This window comes from Paroedura picta, chromosome 3 (assembly GCF_049243985.1).
Source record: "Paroedura picta isolate Pp20150507F chromosome 3, Ppicta_v3.0, whole genome shotgun sequence".
Taxonomy (NCBI): domain Eukaryota; kingdom Metazoa; phylum Chordata; class Lepidosauria; order Squamata; family Gekkonidae; genus Paroedura; species Paroedura picta.
Genome location: NC_135371.1, coordinates 59,934,614 through 59,956,414, shown reverse-complemented (window position 1 = coordinate 59,956,414; position 21,801 = coordinate 59,934,614). Strand labels below are relative to the sequence as shown.

The 21,801-nt window shown below is 44.6% G+C and overlaps 1 long non-coding RNA gene across 1 annotated transcript in view; it reads right to left on the bottom strand.

Moving 5' to 3' along the window:
* Window positions 1-12,282: 12,282 nt before the first annotated feature.
* LOC143832098 (uncharacterized) overlaps window positions 12,283-21,801 on the bottom strand; it is a 38,135-nt gene continuing 28,616 nt past the window's right edge. The window contains exons 2-4 of the long non-coding RNA XR_013229089.1: window positions 15,504-15,533; window positions 13,556-13,704; window positions 12,283-13,423 (exon numbers count right to left, since the gene is read on the bottom strand). This is a non-coding gene — a long non-coding RNA (uncharacterized LOC143832098). The remainder of the gene's footprint in view (window positions 13,424-13,555; window positions 13,705-15,503; window positions 15,534-21,801) is intronic.

Sequence of the window (21,801 nt, the reverse complement as noted above, 5' to 3'; positions counted from 1 at the left end):
AGTCAAGCAATTTACCCACTCCCAGGGTTCCTTGTGTTAAGGACATGGAATGTGAGTGTGAAAGGCCCTTTAGGTCTCTGGCCTTGAAGCTCCCAGGCCCATGAGCTCATTTGCACCTGTACCTGATTACCTCTTATCCCTTATCTCTCTTGAAACTGTCAGTCATTTTGACCTTAATTCCCCAGTAAGGAGCCATCAGTAACATGACTAGGCTGAAAAGCCTGAACCAAAATTTGAAAGACCAAGAAAACTTTTTCATACTTGAGGTCGGGTATACATAGTTGCTAGTAGACTAAAGTGCAGAGTTGGAAGGATAGACATTTATATTTTCCAAGGAAGGAGATGTTTTTCACAGGGAACAGAACATCTGACATATCTAAAGCAGGTTGGATATAGCAGATCTGATATCCTTAGGTAATATTTTATCCCTTTGCTACTGAGGTATAGTGACGAGATCTACAGCTTTTGGCAGGACAGCCCCGACTTTGGGGCATCTGCCCCACATCTCTTGATGTTCTCCAAATGTCCCAATTTTTATTTTTGGGTCGCTGCGCACTGCGCGGCAGTTCAGCAGGCAGGCTGGGCTCAAGAGGCCGCCGTGCAGGTGCCCGGGCTTCAGGGTGGGGCTTGTGCACACCGCCTTTCCTGCCGGCTGCAGAGATAGGCTGGTGATGGAGGCGGCTGCGGGGCCCTAGAGGGCAGCGCAGAGGGTCAAGTGGGCAATGGCGCTACCTCATGGCCTCCCTGAAGCTGTCCTGTTGGGCTGGCCCCCGAGGCACAAGCACAGACCCGCATCAAAGACCCCCCCTCTGCCGCCCATTGGTAGAGGTGCGGTGCTGCTGGGAAGGGGTGAAGAAGCCATGGGGTCAGCCCGTCGGCACAGGTTTGAGCGCTCCCGCTCTGGTGCTCTGAGGCTTGTGGGGCTCGCTGGGTTTGTGCCGAGTGCGCCCTGGCCAAGCCTGGCCTCGGCCAGACGGGACCTGCCTCAGCTGCCAGCAAGCCTCTTGTGGCGCTTGGGACGGGCAGCTCCAGATGGGTCCCGCAAGCCACTCTTTCCCCTTCACCGCCGCCAGCAGCTGCCCTGTATGAAGGGCCCGCGACAGCCCGGACTGGCCCGCACCAACTTAACCCGAATGGCCGGCGTCCCGCAACCAGGGAACTTGCTGGGGGGGTGCTGCTGCTGCCGTGGTGCATCCCACCTTTTGGTGGGGAAATCCGGGTCACATTATACTGAGGGGTAACCTACAAAGTTATTATGTGAATAAGACTTCTTTCTCTCCCACTTCAGCCTTCTCATTCCACTCCCTCCCCTTTCTTGTTTCTATTTAATAGGGGACAGAAACCCATTAATGAAGAGTATATGTAAAGGTTGTTAGCCCTTAAATTGCCAAAAGACTATTTTTGTTTAAAGGTTTCAGTATGGATCTTTGATACAATTGAGATAACTAATGGCTGAGGAAACCAATGATTAGAGAAAAATATGTACAATATTATATCAGTTGATTTTGCCATTTTAACTCAAAAAATCAATACATAAAGTTGCTGTGGGGATTAGTTTATTCTAAAAGTGAAATGCAGAATAGAGGCGCACAGGGAAAGGTTAGAAAGAATTAAATTAATTTAGTGAAATGTAAACAAACATGAAAATAAAGGGAGAGGGTATCTGGATTCTGTTGAAATACTGCTGTGGCTGACCTCTTAATATAACTTGTTACAGTCAAATCAAAATTTGACATTGTTAAGGTGTAAGCCTGAATAAAGCAATGTTATCCTTTCAATGCAATGCTATCCTTTCAACTCAAAAGACCAAAAGACAGTTTCTAAAATTAGGCATGAATGAGCTGAATATCTGTTGTTAGCTTCAATAGCAGTAATCAGGCTCACTTTAGACACATGCTGCACTCTTAAGGAAACTTTTCTTGGAGTAAGGTCCATTGAATAAAATGGAGCTTACTTCTGCTTAGGGTTGCTGTGATTTTGATGTGATGCCTCTATAAAGGTAAAGGTATCCCCTGTGCAAGCACCGAATCATGTCTGACCCTCTAGTGTTTTCATGGCAGACTCAATACGGGGTGGTTTGCCAGTGCCTTCCCCAATCATTACCATTTACCCCCCAGCAAGCTGAGTACTCATTTCACTGACCTCGGAAGGATGGAAGGCTGAGTCAACCTTGAGCCGGCTGCTGGGATCGAACTCCCAGCCTCATGGGCAGAGCTTTCAGACTGCATATCTGCTGCCTTACCACTCTGCGCCACAAGAGGCTCTGATGCAGTCTAAGACTGCATTTGCATTACCACCACATCACACTATCTGCTCATATTTAGCAAGTGCCACAGGATTGGATTCTCACACACAAATACCCAGAAATGTATCTCCCATCCAATATGCATGCATCTCATTTGTGTGACCCAGATGTAGAACTCTGCACTTCTCCTTACTGAATTGTGATTTGCAAATTTAATGACTCAACAAAAATGTTGAAAAGTACTGGACCGAGTACATCTGGCATCCAACTGCTCACCTCCCTCCAATCTGATGAAATAGCACTGACAACTGCTCTTGGGTATAATTTTCTAGCCAGTTCCTATCCACCTAACCATCCAAAAATTCAGTCTACAACCCCACAGTTTACCCATCAGAACCTTGTCAAAAGCCCTAACGGTAAAGGTAAAGGTATCCCCTGTGCAAGCACCGAGTCATGTCTGACCCTTGGGGTGACGCCCTCTAGCGTTTTCTTGGCAGACTCAATACGGGGTGGTTTGCCAGTGCCTTCCCCAGTCATTACCGTTTACCCCCCAGCAAGCTGGGTACTCATTTTACCGACCTCGGAAGGATGGAAGGCTGAGTCAACCTTGAGCCGGCTGCTGGGATTGAACTCCCAGCCTTATGGGCAAAGCTGTCAGACGGCTGCCTTACCACTCTGCGCCACAAGAGGCTCATTTCAAAAGCCCTACTGAAATCCAAATAAACATCAGCTGAGTTTCCGTGATTTAATAAGCCCATCACTCAGTCAAAGAAGGAAAACAGGTTGGTCTGGCAGAACCTGTTGGAGACAAATCCGTGATGACTTCCCTGGATCAGCAAATTGTTCTTTAGCTGTTTACAGATAGCCCCTTTAAAATCTGCTCCATTATCTTCCTTACACTTGTGGTCAGATTCACTGGTCTGTAGTTTCCCAGGTCATCTCTCCTCCCTTTTTTTAAGATTGGGATAATATTCGTTCTCCTTTAGTCTTCTAGAATCATAGAGTTGGGACCTCCTGAGTCATCTAGTCCAACCCCCTGCAATGTGCAGGACAGTCACAACCCTATTGCTCATCCACTGTAACCTGCCACCTCCCTAAGCCTTCACAGAATCAGTCTCCATCAGATGGCTATCCTGCCTCTGTTCAGAAATTTCCAAAGATGGAGAACCCACCAACTTCCTAGGAAGCCAGTTCCACTGAGAAACTGCTATATACCGAATTTCTTTTGAATTAATTTTATCCCATTGGTTCAGGTCCGTCCCTCCAGGGCAAGAGATTCTGTCCATCCTCTACCAGGCAGCCTTTTAAATACCTGAAGATGGTTATCAGATCCTGATATGGTTATCAGAATTTGACACCTTTCCAGTCCTCCAAAAAGTCCTAAAGATGATGGCAAGGGTTCCACAAGTTCTTCAGAAAGTTATTTGAGAGTTTTCAAAATAAATGGAATAGAGCGGAAGATGACCCTATTTATTATTTATTTATATTTATATACCACTTTCCCCTGAGGCTCAGCTGAAGGTTAACTTAGAGAGGCTGTAGGTGGTTCATTACTCTGGGCATCAGGATTCACTCTCCAGTATTGTGCTTTTCTTTTCTTTTTTTTTACCCAAGCAATGGAAGCTAGCCTTAAAGACTGTAACTGCTCTGTCTATGGAATTTAAGATGAGACTTATTCAGCAAAATAATTATTTTAGGATATCCTGGATATCACAGTGACTCTTTAGCAAAGGATTGAATAGTGTTGTTGTTGTTGCTATTATTATTATTATTTATATACCGCCCTCCCTGAGGGCTCAGACCTATGGGCCCAGGGAGGTGGCAGGCAACAAAAGGGGCGGTGTGGGCGTACCAGTGACCCTCTCAGGCGCAAAGGGAGGGAACGGGCAAAAGGAAGGGACCCCCCTCAACAGCACCGCTGAAGAGGCAGTGGCCCCCTCAGGCACACTGCAGGGAGAGGGCTTTGCGTCGGAAAGGGAGAGAAGGGACCCCCCAGTACTTTGGCTGAAGCGGCAGCATCCCTTGCGGGTCATAGAATCATAGAGTTGGAAGGGGCCATACAGGCCATCTAGTCCTACCACCTGCTCAACGTAGAATCAGCCCTAAGCAACCTAAAGCATCCAAGAAAAGTGTGTATCCAACCTTTGCTTGAAGACTGCCAGTGAGGGGGGAGCTCACCACCTCCTTAGGCAGCCTATTCCACTGCTGAACTACTCTGACTGTGAACATTTTTTTCCTGATATCTAGCCTATATTGTTGTACTTGTAGTTTAAACCCATTACTGCGTGTCCTTTCCTCTGCAGCCAACGGGAACAGCATCCTGCCCCCCTCCAAGTGACAACCTTTCAAATACTTAAAGAGGGCTATCATGTCCCCTCTCAACCTCCTTTTCTCCAGGCTGAATATTCCCAAGTCCCTCAACCTATCTTCATAGGGCTCAGTCCCTTGGCCCCAGATCATCTTCATCGCTCTCCTCTGTACCCTTTCAATTTTATCTACGTCCTTCTTGAAGTGAGGCCTCCAGAACTGCACACAGTACTCCAGGTGTGGCCTGACCAGTGCCGTATACAATGGGACTATGACATCTTGTGATTTTGTTGTGATGCCCCTGTTGATACAGCCCAAAATGGCATTCGCCTTTTTTACCGCTGCATCACACTGCCTGCTCATGTTTAGTTTACAATCCACAAGTATCCCAAGGTCTCGTTCATCTAGATCATTAATAAATATGTTAAAAAATACCGGGCCTGAGATACCCCACTACTCACCTCCCTCCAGTCTGATGAAACACCACTGACAACAATTCTTTGAGTGCGGTTCTCTAACCAATTCCCTATCCACCTAACTATCTGAAAATCCAGATTGCAGTCCTTCAACTTATCCATCAGAACATCATGGGAAATCTTATCAAAAGCTTTACTAAAATCCAAGTAAACAACATCAACCAAATTTCCACAATCCAGCAAACCTGTTACTTGGTCAAAAAAGGAAACCAGGTTGGTCTGACAGGATCTGTTGGAGACAAATCCATGCTGACTTCCTTGGATCACCAAATTGTCCTCCAGATGTTTGCAGATCGCTCCCTTTAATATCTGCTCCATTATCTTCCCCACAGTTCTAGTACTGACCTTTAAGGTCATTCATGGTCTGGGCTCCACACACTTGTGGTAACACCTAGAAGAAGAAGAGTTGGTTCTTATATGCCGCTTTTCTCTATCAGATGGAGTCTCTACCACTCACCTTCCCTTTCCACTCCCCACAACAAATACCCTGTGAGTTGTTGAGGCTGATATCACTCTGATATTACTGCTCAGTCAGAGCAATATCAGAGCTATGATAAGCCCAAGGTCACCCAGCTGGCTGCATGTGGAAGAGCAGGGAATCCAACCTGGCTCACCAGTTTAGATGCTGCCACTGTTAACCAAGCTAGCCTATTTTCTTATGCTCTTCACTCTGCATGTGCAAACTTGTCCTGGCCTGTGGGAAGTACACCTAGCCTCAACCCGGGCCAGGGCCTTTTCGGTCCTGGCCCTGATCTGGTTGAAAGAGTTCCTGGGAATGCTGATGGCCCTGTCAGAGCTTTCTCAGTTCTGCAGGGGCTGGAAGATGGAGCTCTTCCACCAGGTCTTTGGTTAAGGCCATGGCAGTTAAGATCTGGGCACCCCAAAGGGGCTAGAACAACTGCCCACCCCTTTCCAACTGTTCCCCTGAGGCACAAAGTTATTAGGAGTCCATAAAACTGGGGTGAGGGGATTTTTTTTCACTGGGGAGGAATAACTGTTTTATTCTTTTATGAGGAGTTTTATTGTGGGGATTTTGTGTTACTAGCCACGAGCCAGCTTGTCTGGGAGTGTCGGGCTATCAGAGGGAAGGCAGGAAGGAAGGAAGGAAGGAAGGAAGGGCCATGTTACTAAATAAATCTTAACATGACTAAGGCTACATGTACATCTTTGCACCAGATGACAGCCAACTATGTGTATGATTCCACTGAACTGCCTCTGAGGTCACCTGAACATTTTACCTGTGGGTGCTATGGTTGATTAACACATGTAGTTCATCAGGCATGGAGTATGTTTAAATGACATATAAATAGAAGATGAGTCAGAATCCAACCTGAACATACTCGGGAAGTCATTCTTCTGTCAGCATCTCAGCCCTATCGCCCAAGGGAAAGAATGCCAATTATTTTCTCACAATTCTAAAAGAGCCAGCTCAGAAATAAAGTATTCACAGTACGTCATGATTTCCCAGTCCTACAGGCTGCTGATGTCATGCACTTGTTACTAATTTGTTTATATAAGAAATATGAATAAAACACATAATATATTATAAATATGCTGGCCCACCTTTTTTCTTGAAGGAAAGCTCTAAACCATTTCCTAATGGTATATTAAATTAGTGAAGTAAAAGATTTAAGGTTGTTGAGAATGATTAATGTGATGGACAGTTTCAAGCTGTGCCCTTCAGGAGCCTTCACTAAATGCTGCTACTGCCCTTAACAAATGGCAGCCATTGCTGGGTGGAGGGGCGAGGCGGCAAAGGAACCCAGCAGCACCTGAAATGGGAGTATGCGGTTGGAGTGCAAGCACCAGCCAGGTGCTGCAGAGGGGGCGGTGCAAGGTGGCAGATTGAAAGGGAGGCCAGCCGACCACACAGTCTGTTTGCTGCCCACCACCTCGGCATTGTTTTTCAAGTTGAGGCCCTGTTTAGGCCACATGGAGTTCATCTGTCAGATTGGGGTCTGGATATTTGGCTGAGTGATGTCAGGACAGCCTTGTTGAGGCTTAAGTGGGTATAAGCATTGGCAGGAGTGGGGTCAGGGTCAAAGGCGCCTCCCCTGCAGCTGGCAGTTGGCAATGGGGGGATCCTATGGAGGAACAACCTGTACCTACGAGCCAGGTTTTGCAAAATTTGGGAGCTTCTTTAAGAAGTGCCTCATGTGATAAGATGATAAGGCTGGACTCTGAGGCATTGTACAATTTTGAAGTTCCACCTCCAAACTTCCAGGAATATTTCCAACCCAGGGGTAGACAACCTCCAGGTGGGGCCTGGAGAACTCCTGGAATTACAGCTCATCTGCAGAGTATAAAGATCAGCTCCCCAGGCAGAAAGGGCTACCTTGGACAGGGTTGTGGTAGAGGAGAAACATTTAAGGCCTCTCATACAAGTTGTTGAATTGAAAGACTTGAGGCCCACTGCACAGCGTTGTTGTGCAGATGAAACAGGAAACAAAAGATCCTCCGCAACAACATCCAGTTTCATCTGCAGAATAACGCTGTGCAGTAGGCCTCAAATCTGCAGAGAGTTGCGAAGAAGAAATACACATGGCTTCGCTGTGTCTAACCCCCCGGACAGAGCAGTATTTTAAGTGGGAAGGGGCTTTTCTGTGGCCTCCCTGTCAGCCAACTGTTAGGCAGAATGGGAAAGGTCACCACCCTCAAAAGGAAGGCCCTCAGACTCCCCTGGGTTGCTCTCAGAAATACCTCCTTCCCCTCATCCAAGGGCTGTTAAAGGCTCCTTTGCAGCAGGCCTGAAGGGAGGTGGGGAGGGAGCGCACTCACCAGCCTCCTGCCAGCTCTCTCAGGGTTCTGAGGCAAAGGGAGGGAAGTTACAGTTGGACATGACAGTTAGGGCTGCCTTGGGGTGAAAAGGGCTGTCCAAGCCTCTGTTCTCACCCCCCTTGGCAGCCCTACTGGCCTCCTCTCTCTGCAGTGGTCAGGGGCAGACCGGCAGCGATGTCTCCAGATTGCCCCTGGCTGGGCTGGGTGGGTGGGCCCTTTCAGAATTTTGACCAAATGACTGGGCCAAAGTCCTGAGTGGGCGTGACCTGTCTGAGGCAGGGCCCAATCGGGATGTGCTTCATGTGCCCCAATTGGGCCCTGCCTCTGACTGGCCACGCCCACTCTCCGCCAACTTAGCCCTTAGCAAATTATTATAAACAGCTCCCGCTGTTACAGATTTTATGAATATTATACTGTCAACCACAGTGAGACAGCTTGTTGGGAGCGGCGGTATACACATTCAATTACAAAGAAATAAATTACATAATTTCATAGTATGGTGCAGGCAAAAGTGATTTAAAAATTAGACCAGATTTACCACTCAAGTGAAATTTCATTTGTTCTTATACTAAAGTAAATTCTTTGCTGATTCACATAAAAACAGTTTGTTCAGATGATTCCTGAGAAGGATACATTTGTAGAGAAAGTGGTTGAAACAATAGAAAGAGAAGGCCAAGGACAGTGTTAATCCAAATCAGGAACCTGGAAATTTAAATTGGTATTGGTCAGAACATAAAAGGAGGCCACTGTTAAGAGAAAAATGAATTGGACAAAGAGACTGCTTTCGGAGCAAAGGAACTGGAACTAACCCAAAAAGAAAGGGGAAAGGATCAGGCAATTGAGCTCCAGAAATTAAAACTTGAGGAATTAAGATTTAGGCGTGAAAGGGGACAGAGAATGCCACAAGATTTATCTCAGACTGACACAAAATTTGGGAAGTATGGAAAAGGAGATGATATAAGGAATTTCTTCATTAGTTTTAAAAGGGCATGTAAGGATTTTGGTGTGTCTGAAGATAAGAGAATGCTTTACCTCAGATATGCTCTGGGTTAAATGAACTTTACTTAGCAACTAGTCTTCAGGAGTCTGCAGATTATGATTTATTTAAAGAAAGGGCAAAGAAGCATTATGGCCTCTCAGCAGAACTGTACAGAAGCGATTTTAGAGGTTTACATAAATTGCCTGGAGAATCTTACAGTGAAGCTGGCTGTAAATTACTTAAGCTTCTTAATAGATGGCTAGAAGGGAATAAAGTTAAATCTCAAGCAAATCTGGAGCCACTCATAGATTTGAAACAATTTTATAAATTGCTGCCAAAAATACATTTGAATAATTAAATATAAGAAACCTATAGTATATATCGGGGGTCATCAACCCCCGATCCGCAGCCCGCTGGCGGGCCACGAGAGCTTCGGCAGTGGGCTGCGGCTCTCTCTATCCGTCCCCCCGCAGCGAGAAGCTTGCCAGGCCCGGCGAGCTTCTTGCTTAGGGAGGGCAGGGACAGGGAAGCACGGCCACCGGCACACAGCCTCTCGCAAAGCGCATGCACGGAGCTGCTGTGCATGCACGTTTGCATCCACCGGTTGTGTGCATGCGCGGAACTGCCGTGCGCGTGTGTTTGCGCCCCCGCCGGGATACGGAAAAGTCCAATATGGAAAAGTCCGGTATGCAAATGTTGTCGCTAGAAGCTATAGTGAAGCAGAGGCAAATCTCTAGCCCTAGGTCGCAGCAGAAGCAGAGACTTGGCACACCTTGCCAATGGAAATTCTGCTACCAAGCCAACAAGAACACCCAGAGAAAGCAAGAAACACATGTGGAAGCAGATGATATGTTGTAGCCACCACTGGAATAAGCATAAAGGGAAACTCAAGAAGCTATTCCACAACAGCATCTTTAATTTTTATTATAAAAGCAGAGACTGTGCAGTCAGAGGGTTAGATGAATATATGGGTATATATGGAAGAGAAGTGAACAGTTAGTAGCACTCTCCCTGTACAGAATGTAACTGCTTCAGTCAGCCCATGAAAGTGATGGGGAGTCACCTTTACATCCTGTGCCTGTCATCTTAACACCTTTCTCACAAGTAGCCCTGGACATCATGAGACCTCTTCCACAGACAATGAACAGAAAGAATAAATATCTTCTGATGTTGATGCACGGCAAGGTATGCAGAGGCGATTCCCAACACTGGGGGAAGCACTACAGCAAATGCATTTTTGCCATGTGGGATTCCCAGCTGAAGTCATCATGGATTTGGGCAGCAACTTTATGACACCACTAAAGCAAAGACTAAGCTAGTGTGTAGCATGAAGCATTTAACTGTGTCAGCATACCATCAATAGATAAATAGCTTGCTGGAGAGATTTTATTATACCTTAAGTCACATATTGAGCACTCACATCATTGGGCATCCAGGTGACTTGGGTGTAAACATCCAGTACCTTTTCTTTGCTTATTGAAAAATGTCTCAAGGAAGTACAGGTTTTATTTCTTTTGAGTGCCTTATGGCAGAACAGCTTGGGGGCTACCAGACATCATTAAAAAAGGACTGGCAGGAGACAACTCAAAATGACACCTATGAACATCATGGAGTTCATACAATAGTTGCAGAACACTCTGAGGAAAACCTTGGAAGCAAAGCACTCGAAGTTAATAGAAATTCGGTTATGACCCCAAAGTGAGGAAGATAATCTATGCGCTGGGAGATAAGGAGTTAGTCCTCAATCCTTAAGAAAGGACAGACATTCCATACAACACAGGAAGAACCTTTCCCAATTGTGACTGTGTTTGTATCTGAAGAAGTGTGCATGCACCTTGACTCAAACTTTGCTGGTCTTAAAGGTACCACTGGACTAAAACCTTGTTCTGGGTTATCCAGTGTAATGTACAAGGTAGAGATCAACCCAGTGGACTATGTGAGGAAGATCCTTCCATTATAACATGCCTAAGGCTTTCCATGACAGGAACAAATTCATAATACATAGGTGTGAGAAACAAACTGAGTACATGTTGGAAGGACAAGGAGATTATATGTGTAAATGGCATTGTGATTCCACCTAAAGTAACTGAATATGAGATGAGAGAGATGACAGAATTATTTAAAAGGGATAGCTAAGTATTGTCTGCTGTGTTAAGGAAAATCAAATTAGCAACATATATAATGGACCTGGGTGATTCCTCTCCATAGACAATAGACCCTATGGAGTGACTGGAGATATGGCAGATGCAATGGACAGGGAATGAAGAAAAATGCTGGAAATGGAAGCCACAATATACACAGAGAGTTCCTGGGTTGCACTCATGGTTCTTGTTAATAAACAGTCAATCAAGGTCTGTATTGGCTACAGGGTGCTGAACCACGTGGCAATACCTGTATCTCCATGGTTTATAAACAACTACTAAATTAGACACCCAAGAGAGCCAGCGTGGTTTAGTGGTTAAGAGAGGTGGCTTCTAATCTGGCAAACTGAGTTTGATTCCCTGCTTCTCCACATGCAGCCATCTGGGTGACCTTGGCCTAATCACAGTCCTGATAGAGCTGTTCTCACAGAGTAGTCTTATCAGAGCCCTCTCAGCCCCACCTACCTCACAGAGTATCTGTTGCAGAGAGAGGAAGGGAAGGCAACTCCTGGTAGTGGAAAGTGGGGCATAAAAACCAACTGTTTAAGAATAAGACCCATGAAAGTCAGTTTAGTATAGTGAATAGTGGGTGGAACTTGGATCAGGGAAAGCTGTGTTTAGACTCCTATTCAACCTTAAAGTTCATTGACTGACCTTGAGTCAAACGCTCTCTTTCTGTTGGCCTAACCTGTCTCACAAGCTTACTGTGAGACAAAAGGGATAACTCCCACACATGCCAGTCTGATCTCTCTGGAGCTCATGCAAGATAGAAATATGAATCAATAAATGCCTTAATATCCAGCTAATAGTTCCCCCAACAAACGCATGTGGAGTTTCACAAACAGCTTTTATATCAAATTCATTAAGAACAAAATTATCTGTTTTGTAACTTACACAAGTAACACAAACCTTTGGCATAGATCTGCTGCTAGATATCTCCTTAGCCTGCAAGGGGATGATAGTGTTCTCTATCCTCCTCTTTTTTGCTGCAATGTACTGCTCATCACCACATTTTTTCCCATTGCCCAAATGTTGCAAAGCATAGTACACTCTTCATGTTCCAGCCTCCACTTCCCTCCCACAAAGAAATCCACAAAGCAAATTCAGTTTCCACTTTCCCCTGCCTGTTTAGTAATTTTAAATGTTCATTTGATTTAGCTGCTAGTGGCAAGAATCTTTTGAATCATTAAAAGCAAGATCAAAGTGTTAAAAAATTACTGCCCAAATTTTGTTGGCTTTTGGCTGCTACTTTTTTCTCTCTACATTCAAAATCAAAAAGTTGGAAATCAACACTTCTAGCAAACAAGGACCTTTCCAATTTTTTTGTCCACTAACAGTTATTTAAAATTTTATTCAAGGTGTAAGCTTTTGTGTGAATGCACATACAAAGAAATAGGAATTACAAGTCTACACATGCAGGCAGAGTGAGCAATACATTAGTACCCAGCATAATGAAGATGTTTAACAAATTCAAGGGCCTTACAGACTTGGATTCAACTGTAGGGGAGAAACATGGCAAGGAAATAAACGTCAAGATTGGAGACTACTGGACAGATGCATTTCAAATTGTGGAAGGATAATTAGCTGAGGCCACCTTTTGAACTCTGCTGAATATTGTACAACTTATTTTACTCTTTATTGTTCCTTTTCTCTCCTGGAGGATGTGGCATGTTTATCATGCAATTCTAAGGAATTAATGGTGGTGGGCATGGCTCTCATCCCTTCCACTGTATGCTCACAAAAGAGATTAGGCTGAGAGGTTAGGCTGAGAGATAGTATTAGTGACTGCCCCAAAATCACCTGACAAGCTTGATGGAGACCTGGGAATTTGAACATGGGTCTCATTGATACTAATCTAGCATTACACTACCCTGGCTCATGCCACCTTCCTCAATTATTACTAACCCAACTGTGCTGTCTGAAGTACTAGCTGTTCACTGCTGAACACAATCTCATACCATTTAATCTTTCTCCATCATGTATGTACTAAGTCAGGGAAGATATACACACCTATAAAAGCAATACTATATTAGATGGTTGTTGATTCAACAAGACCTGTCTCTCTGTACAGGTCCTGTGCCAGGTGTCATGCCTTCAGTCATTGTAGAGGTGCCAGCAAGTTCATCAGTTGCTGATTCATTTCCATGGGGAAGAGGATGGCAGCTATAGTATTCCATTAATCCCAGAGGAAACAGTGCTGGAATTGGGGAAATCACAAAGCTTAATAATTGCACAGCTGCACATTGTGTCATGCAAGCGTTGATTTTCTTTGTTTCTCTGATTTCCTGTGTACTTCTTTAACAAGGACATAGCCCGCCAAAGTGGATGTTTTTTATACTTGCCGATGTACAAGACTGCATTCATCTACAAAACTGGCAATTTGGGCCAGTCATTATGTCGCAATCCAACCTTATTCACAGGGAGGCTGGGAAAACAGAATTGGGATTATCCAACAAAATATGCCACCATGATAAGGTGCAATGTCCACTGTGAGCAACTGGAAGGAGGAGAAGATTATAAATAAATTAATCAAATAAACTGCTAACCAATATACAGTTGAGAGCAGATATCATTTTTGCCTCTCATTATTCTTGAAATCCTATGGAACCCAAAACTTCAAAACTCTTACCTATAGAAGTTATCATTCTCAGCATAAGTTGTTGACTTAAGCCTTCCTTCTCATAATAGCTTTCACATCCTTTAAGACACTTTTAATCAAAGGTGGGTGGGTGTTTATAAATAGGCATATAGGCTGAATCTGCTGAGTCATCCTGGAAACTAGAATAGGTAGATATCATTAATTCTCATCCAGCAGAGATAAAAGATTTGAGGATTTCTCTGGAAAAAGTAATATAGAATGTGAGCCAGGAAAATTCACTGAATAAAGGTCTAGCAGTAACAGCCAAGAAGAAAAAGACTTTCAGGGTCTCTCAACCTATCCTTTAGAACAGTTATCTGCAAAGAAAGTTAAACCAGTCACACCAAAAGAGGACTAAAGCTTTTAAAAATGCAGACTTTTTGGTTCTTATTATATTGCCTATCTTTCTTTGCTGTATTGAGAGCATCTATATTTCACAAGAAAATCTTTTGTAGAAACAATGCACTTGGCTGACAATTCCTCCAGCCTATTCAAAGGTGAAAAAGGGAAGTTGCTCAGTTGTATCATGTGCTATGTATCCCTATTAAAATTAATTGGGGCATGTCTGGAGCCTAAGGACAGCCAGCAACTAGTTCAAGATTAATTCCAGTTTCCCATGTCCTTGCCACTGTTTCAGAAGTAGAAATGAGAACTATATCTAAGACAGATTTGAAAGCATTATGTGTAGTGCTTTCCTGCTTTCTTTTTTGGAAGGAAAGTTGTGCCTTCATTATTATCTCTCCAGTAACATTCTAAAATCAGAGAAAAGGCCAGCTAAAGCCTTGAAGTACAATTCAGAGGCTTCATATTGTGGACAACTGAAGGCTGGCTCCCTGCATGAGAGCCTTATCCTCCCCTCTCTAAGTACTGCAGTAGGTCTTTTCAGGTCTGGACTCACAATGTTGCTCAGTCAAGATGTTCTCAGGAATAAGTAGAAACCTCTAAGAAAGGTACGGTTGCCAACTTCCAGGTGGTGGCTGGAAGTGACCTACCTAGCCTATTTGGTACCTGGGGCAGATAATTTGTAATGCTCCCTTCTGCTATTTTTTTTTATTTTGCTGTTAAGTCAATTGATTTATGGCAACCCATAGGGCAGTGGCACGCCTAGTATATTTAACATCCAGAGCAGATCATTTTTAAACAACCCCCTCCTCTATATAACAAAAATGTTTTCAGTAATAACCATGAAATAAATACACCTGTATTAAATTTTACTAACACTACCCGCAGCATCACAAAATAGTGATCACAAGCTTCATCTGACTGGATGTTAAAAAACATACCAAACTGCAAAGAAGGTGCTCCCATCCTCCATTTTTCCAAAGGACTAAACTCAAACCAGATAATAAAGGGATGAGGATATTGAAAAATTAGGTGAAGGAAGACAGAAATAAATGAGAAATATGTGAAAAAGAGGGGGAGAAAATAAGAGAGATAAAGGTTGGTTTATCTTGCTGCAACACTCTACTGTTTTGCAAGCTCTAGTTGAGTGGAGTGCAAGTAAAGGAAGAAAAAAAGGCAAGACTATTGGAGAAAATTACCTGCAGGCTGACAATTACTGTAACAACTCTCAGCATGTATGATCTCTTAAGCAAGTTTGCTTCAGACTTGGAGAAAGGGAAGTCTGACGGATCCTAGAGTACTTTTGCTATACACAGACTTTCCTGAACTCCTAGAAGCTCCAGCAAGAACTGCACTTTAAAATAAGGTGGCCAGATTTTAAATGTGTTAAAGAGGGGGTTGCCAACCTCCAGGCATGGCCTGGAGACTAGCTTCAAAGCCCATTTATGGGGGTTGCCAACCTCCAGGCATGGCCTGGAGACCAGCATCAAAGCCCATTTATGGGGTTGCCCATTTATGGGATAGCTTCAAAGCCCATTTATGGAAAATGGGCTTTGAAAGGGAATAAGGGGTAAGGAGCCCCCCCCCCGCAGCTTACCTGGCAGGTCCTGGCAGCTGGAGAGGCAGCCTGGAGAAAAACCCAGAAACAGGAGGAGTAAAGGTCAATGCCATGTGAATGGTCTCAAAAATAGCACTGTGCAACAGAACCCTAAGACAGAGCAAAAGATCCCAGTCAGGAGTGGCACTCGGCTCAAGGCAGCGGTGGCAAGGCAGGCATCAGGTGCTGCCACAGCCGGCCGGTCCCAACCATGTATGGAGCAGCAGCGCGTCCTCCTCGAAGAGATCAGTCTGAGCACCTGCCTAAGCTTCCCAGGCCACCGCCACCGCCACCCTTGGGCCTCTGGGCCACTGCCTCTGCGCCACTTCTGACGCGCTCCCCATCGGCCATGAGGCTGGCTTGACGCTGCCGTTGGGAGCTGCCACCAGAGGAGACCGGGAGCTGGACAAAAAGTGGTGCGGGATCGAGAAGTGGATGCCGCCAAGCCAAGCCAATCGGCTCCGAGCCGGGTCACCGGTCGTCACCTGCCTTTGTTTGCGCTGCTGCAGTCGCAGCGGGCACACTCGCAGTGCCCCTGCTTGCCTTCGCCTCCCAGAGGACGCCACAGGACATTCTTGCAACAGCCCGGGATGCGGGACTTTGGGGGGAGGGGGAATCCCGGGGAGGTCCCGCCATTTGCTGGAAGTATGGCCACTATACTTTAAAAATGAAAAATGGATGTAGCATGATACTAGCTTCAAGGCCCCCCCCCCCTTCAAGAGCTTTCCTCAAGCTCTTTCCTCAACCTCCCCACCCACCCTTGGTAGATCGCTGGTAGATAGATATCTTCTGGGATTAGAACTAATCTCAAGAAGACAGAGATCAGTTCACCTGAAGAAAATGGCTGCTTTGGAAGGTGGACTGCATGGTATTATACCCCATTGAAACCCCTAGCCTCACAAATCCCATCCTCCTCAACCTAAAATCTCCATGTATTTCTCAGCCCAGAGCTAGCAACTCTAAAGGGAGGGATAATGGTGAGTCAGGACCCCTCTGCAGACAGCTTGGTTAATCGTTATCACTTCATCTATGAGTCTTGATATTTAACTAATGTTTAATAAAATTTTATTCAAAGGGTAGTTCATATGCATATATGACTAATGCTAGAAATTGAAGCCTGTCTCCAACCAGCTACCTTAAAGCAGTAAGCAAAGGAAGACAAGGACAGAAATAATCCATCTTTCAGGTTATTCTAGAAAAATATAAACAAAATATTTTAATGCATATCTAAAAAATGTAGTTAAGAAGATGCCCCTATAAGGTAAATGTGTCCATGATACAATCTCTAATTACATTTTCAAGTGAGGCAATACTTCCTGCCTCCCCAGAGCTGATCTGCTTATTTGCTATTATGAGAAGTTGTCAAAGATCCAGTATCGGTTGCCAGATTTCCAGATAATTCACCAGTAAATGCCACTAGCTACCTAGATTGAAGGCAGAAAAACCAGACACAATTTTTCTAACTGTGGAATTCTAAAAACACTTAACTGGGAGACCAGCCCATTCATTCATTCATTCAATTATATTTATTTAATTATTATATTTATATAATAATATTTATATAATAATTTATATTAATATAATAGTTTAACAGGCCTGAGTAGGATTCTGAGTAGACCTGCTTAGAATTGTTCTGTAAAATGTAAAGCTGGGATTGTGGCCATTTTATTACACTGCATAAATGAACAAACAACATGAAAAATACAAGAGAAATATGTGTGACTGGAAGAAGTACTAGCTTGAAAAGATTTAGCTGGTTTGGTGTGATTCCCAGACTTCATATTACAGAACATGTCTTAAAGTGGGCTGATGGTACCAATCATGTTCTTTCCATATAAAGAAAATGTTGTCAAATGAAAGTGTCTGTAATCTCATGGCAAATTCCTTCTTCAATAAATTAGCTTTAAAGCTAGAGCAATAAATTATGTATTTGTGCTGAAGTTGTTAAACTAAATGACATACTTAAAAAGCCTCACCACTGTTACATGTGTGTGTGTGTTCCACTTAATATTTCTGGTAAGGCCTAGGAGGAGAAGCTGGCCTCATGGCTTAAGTGCCACTCAGTGCTTAACACCCACTCGGGGCAGCTGTCCCACCCCTGAGTGCCTCTTCCTCCAACGGCTTGCATGTCTGTACAGTGGCCAGTCAATCGCCTTCCATCCCCCACCCCTGACCACCTCTTTCTATTTCCTTCTGAGGCTCAGAGGTTGTAGATCCCTGTTGGTGAGTTCTCTGCCTTCCATGTCCTGGGGGTAGGGAGAGGCCATCTGCAGAGTTCTTCCACCCTACCCCCCTCCCCAATCTAGCACCCATTGTATTTCTGAATGCAACGGGCTTTGTCTATCTGTCTATCTCTCTATCTACACACATACATAGATACATAGATACATAGATACATACATACATACATACATACATACATACATACATACATACATACATACATACATACATACATACCTTTCAATGCATCTGAGAAACAAAAAGAAGCTAGTCAAGCATAATAATTGCATAAAATTTTGAATTTTTATCTCTCCCAATGCTTAAATGACCAAGAGGATATACATAAGGTAACAGTCCATATTGTGTGACGATAAAAGATACTCCTTTCTGAAATGCATGTTATTTTCCAGCTGAATTTGGACTGGACTAATCACCGAGGATAAGGTCATATGTTTATCCTTTCACTGGTACTCCAATTCATCCAATTTGTTCATCACATTTTTAAAGTTTTATTTGATTTATCTGGACTGAGTATTCACCTTACAGTTTATAGCATTATGAATGTGCCATTGTCACAGCTGATTCAACTAACTACTGACCTATAACTATGTTAAGACACTGAAAATTTCTCTATGGAAAGTTTTGTATGCTGCTTTAGATTAGGATTCTGTTTCATAATGATGGGTGTCTGTTGTGGGGAGAGGGATGGGAAGGCGACTGTGAGCCACTTTGAGCCTCCTTTGGGTAGGGAAAAGCGGCATATAAGAACCAAGTCTTCTTCTTCATATGCCAGAGTGGAAGAGCAAACATTCCTTCCTATTATCATCAAACATGTTGAATCAGGTACCCATGTTAAATCCATAGTCACGATCACCATATGTTGCCCATAATGGTCTGTCCATTTGCCTCACTTGAAGCTGACCAGAAGCTGACCAGAAGCTGACCAGGAAACTCACTTTGGTTAATTGTCTGAGTACAAAGCTAGACCCATTCTACCAATTTGTTTATCAGAGGTAGGGAGTGTCTGTTCTTGATTGTGATTTGATTTTAGGTTCTGTAAGCATGACAAAGTTGAAGCTTCCCTCCTTTCTTCTTTACAGAGGACAGGGGTGGATGTAGGAGCTGTGGATAGTCATATGGAGCTGCATTGCAAGTTTTTGTCCAAAAACTCCTGAAGCACCTGATGTTCTGGTTCCAAAAGTGCATACAGTCACTTAACCAGAAGAGAGGCACCTGGATTCAAGTTGATGTGGTAATCATACTCTCAGTGAGGGGAAACCCGATCTGCCCCCTTTTCTTCAGACACATTTCAGAAGTCAACATATGGTGCTAGAAGGCTGGGTATAGAAGCTCCCTGACTGCTTGACAATTCCCCTTCCATTGTTGATTCATGGCAGCCCTTGGGGAAACGAAGTTCCAGATGCACCCAGTACCAGTTGGTTGTGGCACAGTCAATTCATTGAAGGGGAACCTGGGGCATGAGAGCAACATCCAATATCAGGGACTTAGTAGGTTGCTGGATCTTTACCATGAGTGGCTCCATTTCCCACTTTACTGAACCACATGGAAGGAGCCAGCCATCAATGACCTCCACTTGTACTGGCTTCACTCCTTCTCAGTGGGGGTGAGCCTTGGAACTGACGTGTCAGTCTCCTCAGATGCAGGAACCTAGACAGATCTGGATTCCAGTCCTCATCCAATTCATGGTTCTGAGCTCAGGACTGGTGGTGCTCCTCTAGGTGCATGTTGATGTGCAGACAGAGTTGTTCCATGTCCATGAGAACTTGAGGCTGATTCATTCAAGCCAGCTCAACTAGCACCTCCTCGGGTAACCCGGTCACATACTGCTTGATGGGGCCCAGCTCATTCTAGTCCAGGGAATGCACTAGGAACTGAAATTTGGCAGTGTAATCTGCCATCGGATGAGACCCTTGTCAGAGGTGATGGATCCAGCACCCTGCTTGCACTACTTTTCACTTTCTCACTTTCTCAAACTCACCTTGGTGCATATTGTTAGGAAACTCTCTTGCACAATTAATAATTTTACTGGGCCAGGAAAGTTGGGTAGTCTTCCTGGTGCCCATCAAACTTTTCCAGAGCCTTGAGGGGACAGGGCAGCAGAGCAGGCAGCAGCACATTAGGGTATTCCCAGTACTGTTGAAGCATGGCCACAGCTGCCATTGGTTGTTGCACCTGTGCAGCCAGCACCTGGTTTTGGGTCACCAGATCCACCAGCATTTGCTCCATAGTGGCCAGAAAGATATGGGTATTGGTAGGTTCAAACGGTGCTACCCTGCTGGGCTTCACTTAATCAGAATCTCTGCACTTGTGGCCAAGGAGCCGCAATCCAAATCACAAACCACTTGTCGTAGTCGAGCAGGTCAAGGTTGTACAGGGAGAACCGACAGTTCAGGTCTGGTTAGAGAGTACAGAGACTTAAAGCCAAGCCAAGTCATCACTGGGAACTCCATCCAACAGTGGTGGTGGTGGGAGAGGTGAGGATGTGGAAGAGGAACAGCGAGGCAGGTGGGGAACTGGAGTAGAGCAGAAGAGCCAGGAAGCAAGGAGCCAGGTCAAGAGAGCAGTTTACTGGAACAAGTCAGCGGGAGTCCAGAGAACAAGCTGAGGTCAGAACTGTTAGTCAATCCAGCAGAGTTTCATTGACATGAACCAGGTGGATGGGCAGGGAATGTGTAGGTTGCACCTACAAATGTCCACAGCTCATGTTCTTCCTTAAGTATAACTAAAACAATCTTACCTAGCCACACCCCAAACTACCTGCAGCAGGGCTTAATCCTAAATGGAGGGAGGACCTGCAGCTGTGTCTGATCTTGCCTGACAGCAAGCTGTCAAATGCGCACTCCACCAGCACGTTGTCATTCCAGCTTGCCATCATTGCCTCCAGTGAGCCCTTGGGACTGAACAAGTCCTCCTGGATGGGTTCTGGTATATTGAACACAAGGTCTGGGACTGGCATGTGGCATGTGCCTGGCAGCTCCAAATCCATGGGTCCTGGATGCACGTCTCCTTCAGAATCAGTGTCTGTGCTCAACCGTTCTGGCTCTAGAGGCAAGGTACTTGGTCCCACCTCATCACAGAGTCCTGTTCCAGAGTCTGGTGACTCTTCTGACTGGGGCATGACAATAGAGCTTGTACTTTATGGATTAGTTGATCCAATATTCTTGTTTTCCCAGGCTTCAGCCTAAACAGGCAGAGAGGTAATTGACCCAGCTGTACTGCAAGGAGATGCTGGAGATCCTGTGGCAGCACTGTGTTCAGGCCAGGATCCTGAAAGGGAGTGTTATCATCCAGACATTTTTCTAGCTGGGTTGCATGCCTCCTCTGTATAACCTCATCTGGGCCCTTTTGTTACCACTGTTCCTGTGGGGTAGGAGAGGATCCTGGAAAGGCTACAGGGCCATGTTCAAGTTTTGCATGGTGATGGTTTGTTGGATGCTCAGGGCCTGGTGGTGACGTTTCTCTTGCAAGCACTGGCAGGGTGGTTCTTGGTGCTGATTGTTCATTGTTAGCTAGGGGCTCTGTAGTGCTGGACCCTCCCTGGTTCCTCTGAATGTCCTCAGCCAAAAACCTTGGTTCCTATGACTCAGAAGACTCTGGGTTATAGTTGCTCAACTGGTCTGAGTCATGACAATAATAAGTTAGCAACACATACCAGCTTCAAATCGGGAAATACCTGGGAATTTGGGGGATGGAGCTTGAGGAAGGTGCAGTTTAGTAATGCTCCCTGCTTTCATTCTGAATAAGTGCATATTTTAGTAACATTTTATAAACATGTCCCCCATTAATGAGAGGAGTTGATGTTCTCACAAAACATTATGGGTATTTGGGTTCAACCAACAAAACACCAGAAGTAAATAAATATATAAGTTCAAAAATAAATAAATACATACATACATAAATAAATATATAAATAAATAAATATAATTAAGGGCAATAGGCATAATTTCAATGCTGACGTCTGTTTCTGATCATGCACAATAATACAGTTATAATTCTATCAAGCCACTTAATACTATTCAGCTGCCTTTACCGACTTAGCAGGCTGTTTCTGTAT